The sequence below is a fragment of the Delphinapterus leucas genome, chromosome 18, assembly GCF_059928025.1.
Source record: "Delphinapterus leucas isolate spDelLeu-1000000601 "Yukka" chromosome 18, BTC_Dleu_Yukka2, whole genome shotgun sequence".
NCBI classification, from domain to species: Eukaryota; Metazoa; Chordata; class Mammalia; order Artiodactyla; family Monodontidae; genus Delphinapterus; species Delphinapterus leucas.
Genome location: NC_143146.1, coordinates 29,272,256 through 29,291,205, shown reverse-complemented (window position 1 = coordinate 29,291,205; position 18,950 = coordinate 29,272,256). Strand labels below are relative to the sequence as shown.

Here is an 18,950-nt window from a genome sequence, read left to right as displayed (position 1 = left end):
GCAGAGATCACCGAAAACAAAACAAGGAGAAAGTCTGTAGAGCACTCATTTCCCTACAGTTGGCATCACTTCTATACACAGAGGCTTTGTAAAGCATTCTGGAGACCAAGGGAGAGGAATGTCATTCAGCAGAGTGAAAAACAAAATATGAACCACGGCATCACCACCAGGGAGAAGATTTTCCAAATACCTCTTCATTTTCTGGCAAGACAATTTCAAGCAACTGTAACATCCTAAAGTAAGTTACTGCAGATCCTAGTAGCATTGCAGAAATGAAATTAGTTCCTCTATTCTTAGTACAATAGATTATTCAAATAGTAATGGACGGCTGCTGCCAGTGCCCAAAGAGCCTTGCATTCAAGGAGGAAGTGGCCACAACTTCTGCTTCATGCTGGTCTGCTCCCTCCCCTAAGAGGGAAGCGGAACAGTGTGATCAGCTGATCTAGTCTGCCTTGTTATCGTCATTGGTAGTTAACATTTATTGAGCGTCAGTGGTACGTAAGCGTCTGGCAGAGACTAAAGCTACTCAGTGGGTCCCTTGGCCTGGTTTCAGCCCCAAAATGTCAAAAAGACCAACCACCAAAAGTCCACAGCAAGAGGGAGCAGACTTGCCTCATCGGACAGAGAGCTGCCTGATTACACAGCGGGAAAAACAAGTGGCCAGAAAAGAACTTGAAAGAGGAAAGCAGATTTTTGGAAATGTGTCATTTCTTTCCTTCACCCGTTAGCCTCTTTGGTAGGGCTTTTGCAACGAAAGGATAATTATTTACAGAAATGGTTCACAGCCTGCCAGAGAAAAGATCAGAAAAATATTAAAGATTTCTTGTTGAACAGAGGAGGTTTTGATTTCTGAAGAATGACAAAGTTCTTCTCCACTCAAGCTGTAGTCAGTCTGGGAAAACCGAACATTTACAGTTGCCCTGGTGCCACAAGTTGAATCTGGCATACAGAGAAAATGTCCTCATACCAAACAGGAAAATGTGCATACCTGTTTTCTAGTAGGTCATGTGGGCCTGAGTCAAATTCTTGGTATACTAGTCACGTGACTTTAAACAACTCACAACTTCTGTGTCAGTCTCCTCATTTGTAAAACAGAGATGACAATGAAACCAATCTGAAAGCGTTGTTGTGAGGATCAAGTGAAATAACACATGTAAAACTGTACTAACTCTGTAACTAGCACGGTGCTTGGCGCACAGTAGGTACTCAGAAAATATTAACTATAATGTGAGAGCACTTTGCAAACATCGAGGAGGACACAAATGCCAGTTACCTTGTATGACATGAATGGTTACAGAATCTTCTTTTAATTGCTTCCAAATAACATGTTTCCTTTCTGTAAACAGACCCACATGGTAAAAGGTGTCTTGTGATGGTGAGTTTCCTGTCTGGCTAGAGGCCGAGTTAAGAGGGAGGTGCCCTCCAGAGCTGAGGAGGAAGGTGAGGGAAGAGGTGCTAGTTCCAACCTCCCCCTCTTTCATTTTAACGGAGCTGGAGAGCCTGGACCCCTAGAAAGTTCATCTGTTGTTCGTGCAGCCACATTTTTCATCTTGCTACGCAATATTATCGCTTTAAAACATTTGAGAGTCAACTGACAGAAAGGGTATCTCCTGGCAGCATTCGACTGGGGAGGAATGAGGCATTCCCCAGCCCTCACCGTTTTTCCCTTTCCCTTCCTCTACTCACACCCGGCAATGGAGCTCTGGATCTCTGCACAGAGCTGCCATTCCTGTACATGGGACGCAGCCCTAGCGTGATGCTGAAATGTCAGCCAGGGTCAGACGACATGAATTCAAATGCGTGACGTTGAGAAAGTTACCTTACCTCTCTGTACCTCAATTTCCTCATCTGTTAAATGCAGATAACTGAAATGCTTACATCAAAGGTTTGTTGTATTAAATGTGATAACATATGTAAAAAATAGGTGATCAATAAACATTAGCTATTAGAATCACCATCTTCATCATCACCATTCTTGCACACGTTCCTCACTCGTCTCAGAACATCCACCCACAAGCTTGACAGTCATCCTCTCTGTGAAAGTACTAAATCATCTTCTATGGCAACTGGTGACACTAAGTGAGAGGAGACTAAGAGGACAAATGTAGAGGGGCCACAGATGCATTACCAGCGGTCTGAATTAGAATAGTTCACCATCATGAAAGACGGCAAGCCCTGCGTGGAGAGTTGAGCGGGGGGGATGAAATAGGATATCCTTGAAGTCACTAAGGTTTAATATCTAGTACAAGGTTACATTCTTTAGGAATGACTCATCTGTGCTTCAGGGCTACCGCCTGGTTTCACAGATGAGAAAAGTAGGGCCCTGGAGTAAATGAGTTGCCCAGAAGTTCACAACAGACACTAGAACCCAGGTCTCCTGACATCTAGTCCAGCACTCTTCCATGACTTCCATGACTCTCCCTTGTACTGACAAGTTGTACAAACTCTGACCCCAGGTTGAGAGGGAGGGAAAGGCAGGCTCAGGGCTGGAGCCTCACTCATTGAGGACCATCCCAGCTTCATCTACCAGTAAGTAGACCTTCTTCCTGTCCTGTCCTTACTTCCTTATTGGTCAGTTCCTCTTCCTCTCCCAGGTCCCAGCCAGGCTTGCAAGAAGATACAGCATGAACATGGCTAAAGCAATAAAATGCAGGTTCCCAGGGTCAAAGCCCTTCTCCGGCCCCTCTCCTGTCTTCCTTACTCCCCCACACTTCCTCTGTGTTCTCGTCCTTTCCATCTAGGCCCTGTGACCACTAGCCCTATAGACTCTCCCTTGGAGCCCTTCTGTCCCTGCTTCCCTTCCCTTCTACTCTCACACACTGCAGGAAATGCCTTTCTTTGCCCTTCCATCCAGCCACCTGGCTATCCCCCCCTCCTGTAAATCTCAACTGCGGCCTCCCTAGCTCAGCATCTTTCTGAATCGCTCCCACCCACTGTCAGATGGGATTCAAGAGCCACCCTTCCTGGTTCCCACATGTGTATTTCTATCTTTGCATCCTTGCACTTACCACACTTTTTACAGTTTGCTTCCCTGGTACCTAGAGCCCTTTGAGGGCAGTGACCATCTGCTTTCACATCCCTGGGACATAGCATAGTGCCTGATCCAATACTAGGTTCTTAATAAGTATTGGTTTGAATGAATGTAACACAAGTAAAGCTCTCCCAGCTATGCCATTAGGTACAACTGCCCCTGTTTGCATGTCAGTGACTTAAAACCCTTTCACGAGTTCCTTAACTGATGAAATAAGCAATGGTGTTATTTTCTGTTCTGATTCTGATTTTCATACCTCCTTTCATGAGACGTCCCCTCACTTCTTTTTCTCTCTTCCAAAATCTACAATTTCAAAATTAACCTCTCAACTTAAGAGGTTAAAACGGACTTGATGTCACAGGGGTTGCACAAATTGTGGAATCCTTGACTAAACAGGAAATACAGTTCTTGCAATGACAGACACACCAAACTAATGGTAGAGAGGTCTCACTGCATTCAATACACATGCTATAGCTGAAGGAAGGTGCCCTGGAAAACCACACCTCCACGCTCAGGGTCACTTACTCGCTTCATGCCACCCAAGAAGCTTACGAGGTGCCCCTGGTGCATTCCTTCTTCTCAATTTCCTACTTAACCCCTTTCTCCTCAAACCTCCAGCCCCGCCTCCTTACTCTCACCCTCAGCTGCTGTGACCTTGCTTGCCCTTTCACTGGAAAGAGAATCCACCCAAAGGGAACTCCCACAAGCTCGAACCTCGGCACACATACCTCACGCATCCACACCTGCGCCTTTGGACTCTCCTCCTCTATCCTGGAAAAGGCTAACGCTTCCACCTGTGCACTAGATCCCAACCCTTCTTGCCTCTTCTAGGACATTTCTTCAGCTCTTCTCCCCAATCTCATGCAGCATCAATTTTTTCTTCTTACGCTGAGTACATCCATCAGAAAACATGCTCTCTCCCACTCACCTGACAAAAAAAAAAAAAGAAAGAAAACAAAAGCCTCTCTCCCTAGCTACTTCCACATTTTCTCCTTCCCTTTATAGCAATGCTCCCCAGGAACTTTCATGAGAAGTGTTTTCAACTTAATGCTCTCTGTTGTGACTTGAATCTACTCCAGTCATACTTTTACCCTCAAAACTCCATCAAGATCCCAAGCTCCCTCCACATTGCTAAAGCTATGGTCCAAACTCTGTCTTCATCTTACTGATATTTCAGCAGCATTCGAGGCAGGTGATAACTCTATTTTTCTGTCACCTCCCTCTCTGACTTTAAGGACCCTTCACTCTCCTGGATTTTCTCCTACCTGTGTGGACATACCATCCTGATCTTCTTTTCTGGTTCCTCTTCATCTCTCAAATCTCTAAATGTTGGCATATCCCAAGCTCAGACCCCAAATTCTCTATCTATACTCACTCCCTTGATAATCTTATTTAGATTTATAGCTTGAAATACCGTTTTCATTTTGGCCATTTCCAAAGATGTCTAATTAGCATCTTCAGCTTATCATGTCTAAACCTGAACTCTTTTTTTTTTTTTACATCTTTATTGGAGTATAATTGCTTTACAATGGTGTGTTAGTTTCTGCTTTATAACAAAGTGAATCAGTTATACATATGTTCCCATATCTCTTCCCTCTTGCGTCTCCCTCCCTCCCACCCTCCCTATCCCACCCCTCTAGGCGGTCACAAAGCACCGAGCTGATCTCCCTGTGCTATGCGGCTGCTTCCCACTAGCTATCTATTTTACATTTGGTAGTGTATATATGTCCATGCCACTCTCTCGCTTTGTCACAGCTTACCCTTCCCCCTCCCCATATCCTCAAGTCCATTCTCTAGTAGGTCTGTGTCTTTATTCCTGTCTTACCCCTAGGTTCTTCATGACATTTTTTTTTCTTAGATTCCATATATATGTGTTAGCATACAGTATTTGTCTTTCTCTTTCTGACTTACTTCACTCTGTATGACAGACTTTAGGTCCATCCACCTCATTACAAATAGCTCAATTTCGTTTCTTTTTATGGCTGAGTAATATTCCATTGTATAGATGTGCCACATCTTCTTTATCCATTCAATCGATGATGGACACTTAGGTTGCTTCCATGTCCTGGCTATTGTAAACAGTGCTGCAATGAACATTGTGGTACATGACTCTTTTTGAATTATGGTTTTCTCAGGGTATATGTCCAGTAGTGGGATTGCTGGGTCATATGGTAGTTCTATTTGTAGTTTTTTAAGGAACTCTTGATACATACCCCCAGATTAGCTCATTTGACGCTAACTGCAACTCAGTTCTTTCAGATGCTCTGTCAGAAACTCTTGGAGTCATCTTCAGCTCCTTTTTCTCTTTACCCTACAGCAGCTCTGTCGGCAAATCCTGTTGACTCCGCTCATGTTCTGCCTTCCTCAGCATCTTCTATTATTATTAAAAAGCTCTAAGCCTTACACAACTACAGAAATTCAAAAGGAACCACAGATGGTGTCAAGAATGCCAGAGAACACAGACGACCCCAAGAAAGAGCCACAACTCTGCCTGACCCTCAGAGCCCTCCTCACTCCTTGCCTCCCCTGACACTTCTGCCCTACCCCCTTGTTAGCTAATAACATTGCTTAATTTTTTGTTTTGAAATATTTACAGATTCACAGGAAGTTGCAAAGAAAGTACAGAGATCCCACGTATTTTTTTATCCACTTTCCATCGACGTTACATCTTACGTAACTATCGCACATTATCAAAACCAGGAAATTGACATCCGTGTGTATGTATTGCTCCATGTCATTTAATCATATATATAGATTCCTGTAACCACCACTGCAATCAAGAGACAGAACTATTCCATCATGAAAAAGAAATTTCTCATGCTACGCCTTTATACTATCTACTTCCCCTCACCCTTAACCCTTGCAAATCACTAATCTGTTTTCCATCTCTCTGATTTTTGTCATTTCTTTAATGTCATATAAATGGAGCCATATCGTATGTGACCCTTTGAGACTGGCTTTTTTTCACTCAGCGTAATACCCTTGAGGTCCTTAGAAGTTATTGTGTGTATCAACAATTTGTTCCTTTTTTATTGCTAAGTAGTATTTTGTGGTATGGATGTTCCACAGTTGTTTAACCACTCACTTATTGAAGGATATTTTGGTTGTTTCCAGTTTTTTTTACTATTGCAAATAAAGCTGCTATGAATAACCCTGTACCGGGTTTTGTGTGAACATAAGCATTTATTTCTCAGAGATAATTGCCCAGGACTGCAATTGCTGGGTTACATGGTAAATGTATGTTTAGGGTTTTATGTTCGTTTGTTCTTTTCGTTTTGTTTTAGAAACTGCCTAACTATTTTCCCGAGTGGCTGTACCATTTTATATTCCAAGACTTTTCCAGAATCCTACCACTTCTCACTACTAGGAGACTACCCTGATCCGAGTTGACGTCCTCTCTCCCCTGGATCACTTTAATAGCACCGTAACTGCTGCCTCTACTTGGTGTTCTCTCCCTACTCCTTCTATCTACTTTTCAATCCAGCAACCAGAGTGATCCTGGTGAAATGAAATTCGGGTTGGGTTACTCTTTTGCCTGAGACCGTACAATAGCTTCTCATGCCACCCTGAGAAAAGCCAAATCCCTGACCATGACCTAGATAGTGTGCCTAGACTCTGACTCTGTTTCCCATTGCTCTCCCCATCACTCACTCCTCTCCAGCTATGACAACAGCTCCCTTGACCTGCCCTACGCTCTTGTCGACTTCACATTTGCGGTTCCCTCTGCCTGGAACGCCTTCCCACATATCCCATTCCCAGACTCCTCAGAACTTTATTCAAACATCCCTCTCAGGGAGGCTTCCCTAGCCATCCTACCTCCCTACCAACCTCCTCCCCTGCTTTGTTCTTCTCCTTAGTACATTATCACCTCCTAACACGTCACATGCTTTACTTACCTTATTACCTCTCACCCTTCACTAGAATGCAAAAGCACCCTGAAGGCAGAGATTTGTGTCTATTTTGTTCGCTGCTGAATCCCCAGTGTCTAGAATAATTCCCGGCACATAATAGATGCTCAACGAACAGGTTTTAAGTGAATGGATGGATAGGTGAGTCAACAATCACTAACTACAAAAATGTGACTGCCAGCATTTCATATTTGTACACAACGTCCCTGGGTGGAATGCCATTCACAGCACATTGAAATGGAGGCCAGAACAAAGCATCAAGACCACTTAAAAATGCTCCCAGGAAATAATGACAAATACATATTTGTAAATGGGCTCATCAGTACTGCACTGGGCCACCCTGCTAGAGTCTTTGCATTTCTGTGTCACTAGAACAAAACTCTGGAACTATCCCAGTTCTGAAGGGTCACATTGGTACACACAGCTCAGGAAGCTGAACAGCAAATCAGAAGTTTATTCCCTGATAACCTGGACAACAAGGACACATACAATTCACATCACCCTTTGGTTGTCGATCCAAACACAAAGATGGAATCCTTCACTCCTTCAATGACTGCTTCTCAAAGCCTAAAAGAACAAAATCTCACCTCATTACCCACTGCATTACACTTTGGAACCAACCTTATACTTGGTAAGAGACAAAATTTAACCAAAACACAAAGAGTTCACAGTGGGTACAAGAAAGTTCAAAGCCAATGAAAAGAGCCTGTTTATAGGCTGACAGGTAGCAAGGCATGGCATGGACATGCTAGAAAAAAATTCTGAGGCTGATTTATACTTACTGATATCAATTGCTAGTTTTTTGAGTGCTTCCTCTGAAAATAGCCAGCAATTATATAGCACATATTACACACCAAGGACTATTCTAAACAGTTTACTAACTCAATCAACACTCCAGCCCAAGACAACACTGGGAGGCAGATACTATAATGAGCCTCAGATTACAGAAAGTTTTCCTAATGGGTCCAAAGACACACAGCCGACGAGTGAGGCCCCCTGGACTTGAACCTGGGCAGCCTGGCTCTGGAATTTGTGTTCTTCACTTTGCGTCTCCATTTGGTGCTAACGTCTCTGCTAAAATGTTACCCTCATTATCTCATTGAGTGTTTAAAACCACACCAAGCGGTAAGAGAGGGGGAAACTGAAGCTTAGAGAGGTGAACTAAGTAGCCTGGGAAGTGGCAGCGAGGGTTTCAAACTCAAGTCGGCCTGACTCTTAATATCCATCTACGCGGCCTCTTCCAGCCCCTACTACCTTTTCCTATGCGGTTCCCCTGGTGGAGGGTAGGTTGCTGTCCCTTGGCTACCCACCCTCACTGCCCTCTGTCCAGACTGCAAGCCTCCACACACACAAATTAACCTCTCCTTCCTACACATTTCCCTCAGTTTTGTAGGAAAGGAAATGTGACTCGTGTCTCACTGAGGCTTTCCTTTGAATGAAGTCTGCTACTTAACTCAAATGAAGTTTTTATCGGCCTGGCTTCAGACACTAAGGTAAGAATCTCAGAGAGCATTATGGACATATTTTTGACCAAGAAGGTTTCTTCCTGATAGGCCATAAATCATATCCCCTGAGCAGTCATCTTGATCTATAAGGAAAGCTGGCCAAACCACAGGAGGCCACATACTGGTTGTGTGATCTCTGACAAGTCATATCATCTCTGTGCCTCAGTTTCCCATGTGCAAAAATATACCTACCTCGCGGGGTGTGAGAGGATTCCTTGAGCTATATACAGTGCTTAGAATAGCAGTGCTTAGAAAAGTTCCTGGCGCAAGGTAAGTGCTGTGTAAGTGCTTGCTATTGTTACCACGATTATTAAATGCCTGGCTCACTGCCCTGGCACGGAGTGAGGAGATGGGCTCCCTATCTCTTCATTCCCAAAGTCCTCTCAATCTAGAAATACTTTCTGCCACGGGTTTTCAAGTAAAACTTGCTTTCTGCCTCGTGAAGTGGAGAATTTGGGCTGATTTAATAATACTTGCTATTTATATAGTGTTTTTCTTCCTTGAAAGACCTCTGCGCAACCAACAGTTCTTTCCATGACCCTGAACAAAGAAAGATTCTTTAATGGGAAATTTGTGAAAGAAATGTCGTGGGCCTCCTTTTCAGAAATGGCTGAGCTGGTCAAAGTCTGCTTACTGTGAGAAACATGACACAAACTACCACAAAACAAGAACTTGCAGGTTACAAGAAAATGCCCTTTGTTCAAATGCAAAAAAAAAAACAAAACTCTTTTACATTTATCGGCATTTGAGAGTAAATTTGCATTATTCTGAACGCTTTGCATGCTGCTTCTTAGGCTTCTTTTAAAAGAAATTTAAGAGAAGGAAAAGAAAAGAGAACAGCACAATAATAAAAAAAAAAAAAAGCATCCTTTCCTTATCTAACTCCCTCAGTGGACATTTAGCAGAATTAGACTGCTAAGCAATGCTATCCCATTTCTTTGCACAATCCACTGACCATTTTCACCTCCTTGTTGGAAACTTCTACGTTTCCTCCCTCTTCTTCAGTGCACTGTTCATCTTCCTCATTCAGAATCTATTATTTCCCAATCCCTGAATTTTAAATTAGTCACACTTAACTCTTTCCTTACTTTGTGCACTAAGTTCTGAAACATAGACAGGAAATGCATTCTGCTTCCTACAACTTCAGAAACATCTGAATGCACACTTCCATAATAATTCACCGCAGTAACTCGCAACATTGCAACTTCAAGTGAAAGGATTTGCTCAGGAAATTATGAAAGAAATCAGATAAATGGTTAAACACCTACATGGTCAGAGACGAAGGGGTTTTCCTAAGTAGGGTATCACAAGGCACTCTGCTTCCTGTGAGCCTGAGGACAAGAGCTCCGGTCCTCCGAGGCAAACCATCTATGTCTAGCCAACAGTGACTCCCCTCTTTTACCAATCTGATTAAAAGATCAGCTTTTGTACCCACATGGCTTTCCTTTCCAGATATCTGGCCTGTATTTTTACGTCTGGCATAAAAGACATTGGGCTATTCACAGGTGGGAGCCCTGTGATTCTGCCCCATGGGTAAGACATGCCTGGCTGAGGGCCTCATCTAGAATGACAACTCAGTGGGGTCGGTCTGCAGCCACATCTCCCCCACTGTCAATGGCTCTCACACATGCCTTTGACTGTAACCTCTGTCTGCAAACAGTGCAACCATTGCTTTGACTTCTGGTTACCACACAGCCTGTTCACGGGCACAGGTAAGAGCTGTGTCCGAAAAAGCAGAGTGCTGTTGTATTTTCTTCATTAGATTGAAGGATTCAGTTACCTAATTATGGGTGTCCTTAAGTCCATGGTGGCCAGGTTTATACAGTTGAGTAGGATTTGTGTTGCTGGGAAAACATACACTCGTTGTGCATTTTATCCCTGTAGCTTTGCTTGGTTCCAGGAATTCTCTTTGTTTTTGTTTTTGTTTTTTTTTGGCGGTACACGGGCCTCTCACTGCTGTGGCCTCTCCCGTTGCGGACCACAGGCTCCGGACGCGCAGGCTCAGCGGCCATGGCTCACGGGCCCAGCTGCTCCGCGGCATGTGGGATCTTCCCGGACCGGGGCACGAACCCGTGTCCCCTGCATTGGCAGGTGGACTCTCAACCACTGCGCCACCAGGGAAGCCCCAAGAATTCTCTTTGAAGTCAGTGCTCTTCAGTTCAGATGATTAGCACGTGACTTTAATAAGGTCAGAGCCATCAATCTATTCATTTGTCAGTTATTCTCACTCAATTCCATGTCACAGACTATACTAGTCCTAGTCGATTGACTCAGAAATGATGGTAGGTTACCAAGAAGACCCACTTATGAAAATGTGGCCAGATCAGCACAAATCCACCATCCTAAGAGATGAAACAATTCAAGCATCTATCCCACCAAAAAGAAATGGGTCATTGCCCTGTGAAAACAGTTGCACTGAATATAGAAGTGCTCCATTAAGAGTGCCATTCACCCAGTGTTTATGTACACAACTCCAAGCCAGCACCTGTATTAATACCTAATGTCTGTAATTAATATCTACAGTGTCAAAAGATGAGAGTCTAAGGTTCACACAATTAAGGACATCACCACAACCAAAGCCTTCATGGATTTTCTCTATGGTCTAAAAGCATAAAATGCAATGAAATTGGCTTTGCCTCCAGAGTAATTGTGGCAAAGTTTAGAATGCCATCAGAATGTATTACATCAGTAAACTGAGCATGAAGGCTGATCACCAATATAGATCATTTTTAACAAAAAACATAAAGAGCCGGAAGTCGGTATTTCCCATATCAAAACAGCCAGAAGAGTGAATGTTCTGGCCCAAGGGCAGGGCTCACTGTGTCTCAAGCGTAGATATATCCCCATCAATGAAGACGAATTAATAGAGCTCCTTTTGCCAAATGCCATGGATTAGTCAAATCACACAACTAACTCTCCTGGTTCTAAATAGAATATCTGTGGCTTGTCCATCCCTATGGACACTCATCTGCTGATACCAGCACTCATATATTAACTAAATTCAACAAATAAGCACTAACCACCTAATTCAGGCTTGAATTCCAGACAGCCATTGATCAAAGAATTATATAAATACATATAAACTCCCATCTGTGATAAATACTATGTGTGAAAGGTTTCTGGTCCTAAAAGAGCAGAAAATAATCAGAACATATCAGTATTGTGATTATACTGATCAAGCGGAAATAAATATAATATTTAATTTTCAGAATTCTTGTGGAGATTAAGTTTGATATATACAAAAACATATTTTTAAACGATACATACTTAGATAAAAATATGGATCATTTTACTATAGTGGATAGACTATGTTGCAATAATAAGTAGTAAATAAAATCTCAGTAACTAAATACATAAAAGGTTTATTTCTTGGGCAAAATCACTGGCAAGTCTGAAAGCTCTCCAGGGCAGTTCCCTTCAAGCAGAGAATCAGGAATCCAGTCCACTTGCATCCTGGGGCTCCAACATCGCAAGATGTGGCTTCTAGATCATGGTGGCAACAAAGACCCTCAGAGCAAGGGATCGCAGAGTCATGCACTGGTTCTTAAATGCTCCATCTTCCCACAAGGGCACTAGCAAATGTCAGGGAGAACATGACTATTCAGTAAATAGTTCTGCTATGAGTGGGAAAAGCATGGTTATTGAACAAGTTATCCAACTTTTTCTGAGACCATTTTCTCATTGATCAAGTGGAAACGGTGATTCACGCTATCTCACAAGGCTAGTGAATTAATGTGAAGAACTTATACACTGCAAGGAGCCATAGAAAAGGCTGTTACTGCTCTGTCTACCACAATCACCAATGACACCAACACCAAGGGGAAGAATAAAAACTGAGTTGAAGAATGATAGGCCTGGACTACTTTCTGTTGATGGAACAGGCCAGCCAGCCTGGCACCTAAGAATTGACAGTATCCTAAATCATGTCATTTGCAGGTAGAGTAGGGGAGTGAAAACAGCACTGAAGAAAACCGGTACAGACCCTGGCCCTCTCCGCTAACCTCCTGGAAAGCACAATTTGGTTTCTGGGTCACTGCACATTTACCTAATTTTCTTACTGGGCTAGTCTAAAACTGTCTAATTGTTAAGAGACCCAGTTTTTTTGTTTTTTTTTAAGAAGGCTAAATATACCTCGTTGCCTAAGTACTTTCTCATCCTGAATCATATAATCCTGGGTCAGAGATGAGGTATATTACTTGTTTAACTGGCATTATTATTCCCTGTTTGACCATTATAGAGCCAGTGGTCCTGATCTAAATTACAGACCCTTCTTTACCTAACTAAAAACCAAGAAACCAATAAAGAAGCAATTCCTGGTTATCATTATGGCTCCCAGTTGTCTTTGCTAAGATGGAAACTCAGGTGGTATTTATCTATTTGAAAAATATTGTGCTTATTTATACTCTCTTAAGCAACCATCCTCAGCACCAATATGTCTGCTAAATATGCTCCCTTTATTGCTTTGGTGATAGGTTCAACAATTAGGTACACAGCATGACAAATGTATATCTTCTTCATCATGGGTTTTAGTCCTCTATTTGCTCGCGCAGGCTAGTCACAGCTAGAGTGAAGAAAGCAGTGTGCTGTAACATTAAAGGCAATACCAAAAGCAGATAAAGGATATTTCTATAAAAAGGATATTTCTATAAATATTTCTATAAAAAAAGGTGAAAGAGAATGAAAGGAAAGTAATTGACTGTAAGAAAAGAGTCTCAGAGATTCCAAAAATCAAAGATTAAAAAAAAAAATCCAAATGCTTGGGAGATTAATTTAACCACTACAAAAAGATGATTCTGAGAGAAACAACCTACAAGACCAATTGAAAAATAGATGGCTGTTTCAGAAAATAGAATAAAGTTGGAAATGCTGAGAAGGTAGAAAGGATACGGTAGACAAAACAGCACTTATTTATTTAAGAAGGTTGATAGCCAGAAATGTATGTTATTCTTAAATACTATGGTGACCCAAAGCAAATAAAATACCCCAGTAACACTACATTTCTGTTGCCTATTGAGAAGTTATAGAATCTTGGGGGCTTTCCCTCAAAAATAAACTTTGAGAAATCACACAAAGGAAAGCGATTCACTATATGACCTTGTAGAGATTCATTCTTAACTAAGTAGTCAAGTGTCTTTTTTTAGCTTGTTTTATGAAAATTGTCTATGCATTAATATTACATCATATTATGAAAATAAATACATTGGGATGTTTCAAAAGGTGCTTGCGGGGCTTCCCTGGTGGCGCAGTGGTTGAGAGTCCGCCTGCAAATGCAGGGGACACGGGTTCGCGCCCCGGTCCGGGAAGATCCCACATGCCGCGGAGCAGCTGGGCCCGTGAGCCATGGCCGCTGAGCCTGCGCATCCGGAGCCTGTGCTCTGCAACGGGAGAGGCCACAACAGTGAGAGGCCTGCGTACCAGAAAAAAAAAAAAAAGGTGCTTGCGCATATGTGTTTATGTGTGTATGTTCTGCGGGAGGTGTGAGTACAGGTGGGTGACTGCTTGTATGTGTATGGTACGTTTACTTATGTCTGCGTGACTTGAGTGTGCCCGTATGTGGTTGTGCGTGATGTGTGTGGTTGTGCATATGAATGGCTGTGTAAGTGTGTGGCCTGTGTGTGTGAATGTGTGACAGGGTATATGAGTGTAGGTGACTTTATGCATGAGTGTCTGTGGGAGGTGTAATTGTGAATATACGCAACTCTGTGTGAATGTGGATGTATGCGGGTGTATGTGTTTGTACGTATGTAAGTATGCGTGTATGAGTGTATATGTGAGTGTGACGTGAGTGTGCGTGTGTGTGCACATGGGCACATGTAAGCATAAGGAAGAGCTGTTACTAACAGTAGATCACTTCTAATAACCCCAACGGTAAGATGTTTCCATGGCTTAGAAGGAGAAAAAGAGTAGAGATATTTAGGGGCTAAGTAGCATAGCAACTTGCTTCTTATGAGATCCCTTAGACCAGAACCACATCAGTGCTGAGTCATTTCCTAAATGGTCCCCTAGAGGCTGAGGCCTGCTTTCCTCACTGCCCCATTCACTGCTCTTTTTATCCTCATTAGCTTGAGAAGGCAAACAAACTCCAGCAGTAGCCCTTATTCGCTGCTAACCAGGCCCTTCTCACTTCTAGGCCTCCTATGCGAGGAAGGTGCCAGGCTCCACCTGTTCGTCCCTGCCCATGATGCCTTCCAAGCCCTGATTAAAAACACTTTCATTCAAGAAAGCCTCCCTATCCAGCACTCCCTCACACTGAGCTCTCCCTCAGCCCTTAAGAATAGCATTTATCATTTTGAATTACAGATTAAATTGAATTAACTGTACAAAGAGATGAAATCACATGGCTATCTTCCCAGGGTGATTATAATAATTATAATAGTTAACTTTTATTGAGAACTATGTGCCTGGCATTCTGACAAATAAGCCTTTTATATACATCTCAATTAATTGTCACAACATGCATTTGGCATAGCTACAAACATGACTTCCACTTTAAAAATGAGGAAAGTGAAATCCAGACGGTTTAAGTAACTTGTCCAAAGTCTTTTTTTTCTGTCTACGTTCTCCGCTGTTCATATCGATTACGTTCTATTGATCTGTTCTCGAATTCACAGATTTTATCCTGTCTTTTCCACTCTACTGTTGAGCCCACCCAATGAGTTTTTACATTGGTCATTGTATTTTTTTTTTTTGGTTCTATAATTTCCTTTCAGTTCCTTTTTAATAATTTCTCTTTTATTTCCTGAAATTTCATAATTTTCCATTTGTTTCAAGAGTATTTGTAATTCCTTGGGAAGCACTTTTAGAAGGCTGCTTTAAAACTGCTGTCAGATCATTTCAAAATCTGATTAATCTTGGTATTGGCATTTGTTGACTGCCTTTTCAAATTCATGTTCTGATCTTTCTGGTTCTTGGTATCAGTGATTTCTATTGCTCTCTGAGCATTTTGGATATAGTAGTAGGAGACTCTTGATCTTATTTTATCTTATTTTTAGCAGACAGCCCCCCTAGTGAGGTGTACTGCAAGAGTGTATATGTTCAAGTTCCCTCTGGGCCCTGCCAACACCAACTTGGCAAGAGCAGGGCACTGACTCACCCTGCCTCACTGCAGGTGGGGTTCCTAGTCAGCTCCCCCTTCTGCCCTATTGATGTCTTCCTGGTGAAAGTGGGGCACCAGCTCCCACCTTGCTGGGCTCTGCTGCCACCAGGGGAGGGGAGGGAGTGGGGCGTAGTGCCAGCAAGCCCTGCCTCAAACCTCCTAATTCTGTCTTGTTGCTACCGAATCGGATCCGGTGGAGGCTCAGCTCCCCACTGGGCCCCACTGAGCCCAGGGGAAAGTGGAGGGCCGACTAGTCCTGGCCTGCACCACCTCCTTAAGGTTCATTGCTGCCAGGTGAAGACGAAGACTCAGGTCAACACTGGGCCCTGCTGACACTACGCCAGCAGAATTGGTTCCACTGGGCAGGGCATCCCACTTGGTCCTGCCAACACCATCCAGTGGAAGAAGTGAAGCCCGCTTCTGCCATGCACAGGAGAGAAGGTTAGCTTCCTGCTCACTCTGCTGACACCACCCTGTGGGGTTAAGGGAGAAGGCTGCTTGCCTGCTTCCACCCAGCCAGGGGGTAGAAGATAGAGCGGGCAGCTTTCCACTGGTGTCTGTCACTTGGCTAGAGTGTTTTCAAATGTTCCTGATCCTTCGCTCAGGGAGAACAGGCTTTCCTTGGAGCTTTTTAGTCTGTGCCCGTTGGTGGCTCTGGCTTGGAGGCTTCTGCAGTGCCTGTACAGAATATATAGATGACAATAAGGTAACTCAGGGATGCACCACCGTGTCATTCCTCAAGGTCCCAAGGTCCCAGGCAGCCCATTCTTCTTTCACCTCTCAGAGACTTCCTACGCTTTTTTGTCGTATCATGTCCAGAGATGATCAGTTGTAAAGGGGGGGAACCTGGGAGAAATGGGGCTACTCCATCTCAGTGAAATAAGAACTATTCAAGGTCTTATAAACTCAGAAATAGTAAGGCCAGAATTTGAACCCAGGAGGTCTAGTCACAGAAACTATTAATTGTCAAGCTAGCACTACTCATAATAAAATTTATATGTGTATGAGTTTGCTAGGGCTGCCATAACAAAATACCATAGACTGGGTGGCTTAAGTGACAGACATTTATTTGCTCACAATTCTGGAGCCTAGAAGTCCACGATCAAGGTGTCAGCAGGGTAGGTTTCTTTTGAGGCCTCTCTGCTTGTCTTACAGATAGCTGCCTTATCACGTGTCTTCACGTGGACTTCCTTCTGGAGGTGTCTGTGTCCAAATGTTCTCTTTTTATAAGGCTAGTCACGTTGGACTAGGGCCCATACCAAGAACGTAAACCTCATCTTAACTACCTCTTTAAGACCCCATCTCCAAATACAGTTGCATGCTGAGGTACTGGGGGTTGGGACTTTAGCATATGAATTTGGGGCAGGAGACACAACTTAGCCCATAACAATGTATCAAATAATAATATAGTATATAAAAGAGTATATTACATAAAGGTAAGATATAATAAATGTATGTTATACATAATATGAGAAAAATAGCCTGAATGTACAGTTGGCTCTTGGCATCAGTGTGAATTGACCAATTTGCACAATTCGCACATTGGATGTTCTTTTTTTTTTTGAATTTTATTTTATTTATTTTTTTATACAGCAGGTTCTCATTAGTCATCAATTTTATACACATCAGTGTATACATGTCAATCCCAATCGCCCAATTCATCACACCACCACCCCACCCCCCAGCCGCTTTCCCCACCTTGGTGTCCATACGTTTGTTCTCTACATCTGTGTCTCTATTTCTGCGCTGCAAACCGGTTCATATGCACCATTTTTCTAGGTTCCACATACATGTGTTAATATACAATATTTGTTTTTCTCTTTCTGACTTACTTCACTCTGTATCACAATCTCTAGATCCATCCACGTCTCAACAAATGACCCAATTTCGTTCCTTTCTATGGCTGAGTAATATTCCATTGTATATATGTACCACATCTTCTTTATCCATTCATCTGTCGATGGGCATTTAGGTTGCTTCCATGACCTAGCTATTGTAAATAGTGCTGCAATGAACATTGGGGTGCATGTGTCTTTTTGAATTATGGTTTTCTCTGGGTATATGCCCAGTAGTGGGATTGGTGGATCGTATGGTAATTCTATTTTTAGTTTTGTAAGGAACCTCCATACTGTTCTCCATAGTGGCTGTTTCAATTTACATTCCCACCAACAGTGCAAGAGGGTTCCCTTTTCTCCACACCCTCTCCAATTCTGTTGTTTGTAGATTTTCTGATGATGCCCATTCTAACTGGTGTGAGGTGATACCTCATGGTAGTTTTGATTTGCATTTCTCTAATAATTAGCGATGTTGAGCAGCTTTTCATGTGCCTCTTGGCCATCTGTATGTCTTCTTTGGAGAAATGTCTAATTAGGTCTTCTGCCCATTTTTGGATTGGGTCGTTTGCTTCTTTAATATTGAGCTGCATGAGCTGTTGATATATTTTGGAGACTAATCCTTTGTCTGTTGATTCGTTTGCAAATATTTTCTCCCATTCTGAGGGAGATCTTTCCGTCCTGTTTATGGTTTCCTTTGCTGTGCAAAAGCTTTTAAGTTTCATTAGGTCCCATTTGTTTATTTTTATTTTTATTTCCATTACTCTAGGAGGTGGATCAAAAAAGATCTTACTGTGATTTATGGCAAAGAGTGTTCTTCCTATGTTTTCCTCTAAGAGTTTTATAGTGTCTAATCTTAAATTTAGGTCTTGAATCCATTTTGAGTTTATTATTGTGTATGGTGTTAGGGAGTGTTCTAATTTCATTCTTTTACATATAGCTGTCCAGTTTTCCCAGCACCACTTATTGAAGAGACTATCTTTTCTCCATTGTATAGCCTTGCCTCCTTTGTCATAGATTAGTTGACCATAGGTGCGTGGGTTTATCTCTGGGCTTTCTATCTTGTTCCATTGATTTATGTTTCTGTTTTTGTGCCAGTACCATATTGTCTTGATAAGTGTAGCTTTGTAGTATAGTCTGCAGTCAGGGAGTCTGATTCCTCCAGCTCCGTTTTTTTCCCTTGATACTGCTTTGGCTATACGGGGTATTTTGTGTCTCCATACAAATTTTAATATTTTTTGTTCTAGTTCCGTAAAAAATGCCATTGGTAATTTGATAGGGATTGAATTGAATCTATAGATTGCTTTGGGTAGTATAGTCATTTTCACAATATTGATTCTTCCAATTCAAGAACATGGTATATCTCTCCATCTGTTGGTATCATCTTTAATTTCTTTCATCAGTGTCTTATAGTTTTCTGCATACAGGTCTTCTGTCTCCCTTGGTAGGTTTATTCCTAGGTATTTTATTCTTTTTGTTGCAATGGTAAATGGGAGTGTTTCCATAATTTCTCTTTCAGATTTTTCATCATTGGTGTATAGGAATGCAAGAGATTTCTGTACATTAATTTTGTATCTG

General features: G+C 42.4%; 1 long non-coding RNA gene across 4 annotated transcripts in view; it reads right to left on the bottom strand.

Moving 5' to 3' along the window:
- Positions 1-18,950, bottom strand: part of LOC149746837 (uncharacterized) — a 444,764-nt gene that overhangs the window by 285,783 nt on the left and 140,031 nt on the right. The window contains exon 7 of one of the 4 annotated variants that reach the window (XR_016388618.1): positions 1-18,950. This exon is cut by the window's left edge and continues 12,235 nt beyond it; it is cut by the window's right edge and continues 18,327 nt beyond it. The exons of the other annotated variants lie outside the window; for them this stretch is intronic. This is a non-coding gene — a long non-coding RNA (uncharacterized LOC149746837). 4 annotated transcript variants of the gene reach the window in all.